Below are 3,691 nucleotides of genomic sequence, written 5' to 3'. Positions count from 1 at the left end.
GCGAGGGGTGTGTGTGTGTGCGTGCGTGTGCGCGCGCAGTGGGGGGGCAGGAGGAGGGCTGTGGAGGGAGGCGCCGTCGGAGGGAGAGTAGACGTCAGGAGGAGGGACTGAGGAGGGAGAGAGAGGGAAGGAAGAGAAGGGGGGAGAAAGGGAGAGCAGAGATCGAAAGAGACCCAGAGAGATAAAGCTTGAGGCGAGAAATAGTAAAAGGCGGGGGGAGGGGGGGAGGGGGGAGGAAGGAGGGGTGGAGAAGAGGGAAAGGGAGAGGGAGAGAGAGAGCGAGCGAGCGAGCGACGGGACCGGGAGGAAAGAGAAATAAAGAGGAGAGGAGGGAAGGGAAGTGAGTTTGCGCGCGTGAGTGAGTGTGCGTGTGCGTGTGAGTGTGCAGGGGCGGGCGCGGGCGGGCGGGGGGCGGGCTCCCGGGCTCCCCTCCTCCCCAGCCCGCTCGTCTCGCTCGCTCGCCAACTCCGGGCCCCAGCCGCGGGCGGGCGGACGGCGGGCGGACAGCATGCTGAGCCTCCTCGTTTGGATCCTCACTCTCTCCGATACTTTCTCCCAAGGTAAGGGCCCCCCCACCCGCCCCGACCCCCGGCAGCCCGGGGAACACTGGGGGCTCGGCGGCCCGCGGCCGGTCCCCCGGGGTCTGGACGCCATGAGGCGGGGGCTGGGTCCCGGCGCGGAGCCCGGGGGGAGGGGGCGCGGAGTAACGGGAGCTGGCGAGGAGGAGTTTGCCGTTGATTTGCCCAAGTTGTTTCCTCCGGCTGCGCGGGAGACCGGTGAATCGGGGCCGCGAGGGCCGGGGGTCGGAGTGAAAAAGGGATCCGAACGCTCAAAGTCTTTTCCGGAGCCTCTGGCAGCCCTAGCTACCTCCACCCTCCGAGGCCGGGAGTCAGGACGCCCGGGTCCTGGCCGGGGGAAGGCTGGGAAGAGAGTGGGATTTCAGATTCGGGGGTGGGAGGTGCGCGGAGAGCTGGGGGCCCAGGCTCCGGAAGATGCAGCTAAGGGAATCCTCGTCCTCCTTCCAGCCCAGCCCCTGGGAGGGCTGAGTCTGAGCGGCGGCTCCCGACTGCCTGGGGCTGCCCCCTTCAAAGGCAGGGAGCGGTGCCTCGGGGCCTCTGGTGGGGATTCGAACCCCTGCCCGCGGAGGCTCCGGGTCGGGAGTGGAGTTCCAAAGGCAGCTCCGGGCCCGCTAGATATGGAAGGGGCCACTTGCGGGCGGGGCTCACACCCACGGGGGGTCAGGAAAGTGTTGATGTCGGGGCCTATTTGGGACTGGCAGGGGAGAGGCTGGGAGATGAGGGAGAGGCTGAGAGAGAGATGAGGATGTTAGTGTATCCTGAGGCTGGGCTGGGGGGCGGCGGGGTAACTGAAGAAACCAAGGGCCTGGACTTCAGCCCCGACTGGGGTCTGTGGGCGTGGATTCTTGTCTCCTGGGTCGGACTCTAAGGAAGATTTAATCCTGCTGAGCAAGCTCCCCCCACCCCCCCAAAATGGAGCTGACACACAGATGTTGACATACAAACACCAAAAACCAGCCGTAGACACGGAGACAGACTATTCACCTACTGAGACAGACATACCCGCGAGCATCCCCCACACGGAGACAGACACATATACACAAAGACACTGACACATCTGAGGAAGACAGATTCCTCCCCCGTATCGGCACATGCGTGCACGTTCATGCACCCAAACATAACAAAACTCACAGACACAGTACATGTATGAGGCGGGCATTTACAAGGACACAACACGCGCACACACACACACACACACACACACACACTGAAACCCTTCCAGGGATACCAACCCTCCAGCAAACAAAGAAACTTGAACAGATATTCATATAGGCAGACACTTACGGAGATGAACAGACAACAAAATGGAGGAGGTGGTCTCCTTTTTGGTGGGGGGTGGGATCCGGGAAGGGGGAAGTTAGCTTGGACTGAGCACCCTCAGGCATTGCCCTGCTCTCAGTTCCCTTCCAGGCCCGGTGGGTGTGTGTTTAGGGGTGGGGTGTTATGCTGGACCCCTCCCCTCCAATCCTGGCCAGGCGCCTCCCTGGCTCCGAAGCCAAAGCCTGGCTGAGTTGCTGGGGGCGGGTCTGTCGATCCATCATTCCCCATAGGGCATCCATGCCCCCCCTCGCACACACACACTTAGGATTTGGGAAGGGCGCACATCCGTGGTGTGAGAAGTGGTGCTGGGGGAAAGGAGGCCTGGCCCTGGGGTTGGCAGGCCAAGCCAGCCACTTGGCAGAAAGTTGGGAAGATGACTTAAGTTCTGACTTTGTTCAGCCCGGCTGCTAGAGAAGGGGGAGATGGGGGAGGGCCCACGGTGGTGGGGGAGGGGTCAGCTGGGTCTGTACTGATATGCGTTTGGCGCAAGCTTCTGTCTGCCCCTTTCCCCACAGCCCTCATGTGTCAGCAACGTGGATACAAACGAGCTTCAAGGAACAAAAGCTGCAGTTAGCAAACAGGAGAGGCATGTGGATTGAATTGGGACAGAAACGGTCCGAGAGAAGTGTGTTGTGTGCCTTTCTCCCTTTGGAAAGGGGGGGAGGGGTTAGGGGTTAGCTGAGCTCCCATCGCCCATCCTCCAGCGTGGGTGAAAGCAAGACCTGATGAAAGTGTGCAAAAGTATTTGGGATGGGGGGAGGGGTTACCAAAGGGAAATAAAAGGGAGAGGATAGAACGGAGGGGAGAGGAAGTCACTCCTGAGTGTTCCTGGGAAGCTGAGCAAGGACTGGGGAGGAGGCAGGGCGGGAAGGAGTGGGGATCTGGGGCTCTTCAGGGTGGGGGAAGGCGGCAGGACCTCTCTCCTCAGCCCCCATCCTTAGAAAGAAAGAGTTGTAGGCAGGGACTGGGCCAGTGGTAGGGGAAACCAAGGGGGGGATTGCCAGGGGCTTGAGGGAGGGTGGAGAGAAGGTGGGAGGAGAAGGCAGTTGAATTGAGGGGAGTGGAGAGGAGAGGGGAAGGGGACGTTCAGCCTAGGCAGAGAAATAAAAATCACGTTTTAAAGAATTTCAATGGGCTTCATCAATCTTCATTTTTCACTAAATAATTTTCTGTATCTTATCTAAATGAAAACCATTATCCTTCCCCCTGTTTCCAGCATGCGCTGGCTCCTCAGACTGATTGCACCGAAAATTGAAATATTTATTCATTTTCTGGGAGATTTTCTCACTCCCCAGTCTCAGGGAGGAGAAATTGAAAAAGAAAGATTATAGCTAATCAGAGCAATGTGGGATGACTGGCTGGCCCAGGGTGGGAGCTGCCCAAGGGAGGGTGGAGGTGAAGGTAGGGGGAAAATCTGTCCCCCCAGCCCCCAGAGTCCCCTGGGCATCCCTGCCACCGCTTGGCAGGGCGGTGAGGAGTGAAGGGAAGAGGGCCTCCTAAATTCCCAGTATTCAGCTGCCGAGTACAGCTACATGCTGCCGAGTACAGCTACATCCTGCCAGAGAACAAGAGTCTGGAAAAAAAGAGTAGCTGGGAATGGACTCTCTCCTCCCTGTGCCACCCCCACCCCCCACAGATGTCCCACCCTTCTAGCCCAAAGCAGGATCTTGAGGTTGGGGAAGAGGCAGGGAGCGACATGGCAGAAATCAGGACACCAGGTCCCTCTCCTTGACCTTCTTTTTTTTTTATATATAAATTTATTTATTTTATCTATTTATCTTTGGCTGCGTTGG

General features: G+C 58.9%; 1 long non-coding RNA gene across 1 annotated transcript; it reads left to right on the top strand.

Moving 5' to 3' along the window:
• Nucleotides 1–368: 368 nt before the first annotated feature.
• Nucleotides 369–3,474, top strand: LOC113616744 (uncharacterized). The gene is made up of 2 exons (XR_003431400.1): nucleotides 369–560; nucleotides 2,414–3,474. It is a non-coding gene; the product is annotated as an uncharacterized LOC113616744 (long non-coding RNA).
• The last annotated feature ends 217 nt before the right edge of the window (nucleotides 3,475–3,691 follow it).

The sequence above is a fragment of the Aethalodelphis obliquidens genome, unplaced genomic scaffold (assembly GCF_003676395.1).
Source record: "Aethalodelphis obliquidens isolate GAN/ISIS:26980383/991018 unplaced genomic scaffold, ASM367639v1 scaffold453, whole genome shotgun sequence".
NCBI lineage: Eukaryota > Metazoa > Chordata > Mammalia > Artiodactyla > Delphinidae > Aethalodelphis > Aethalodelphis obliquidens.
Note: the sequence above shows the minus strand (reverse complement) of the source record. Positions and strands in the feature narration are given on the sequence as shown.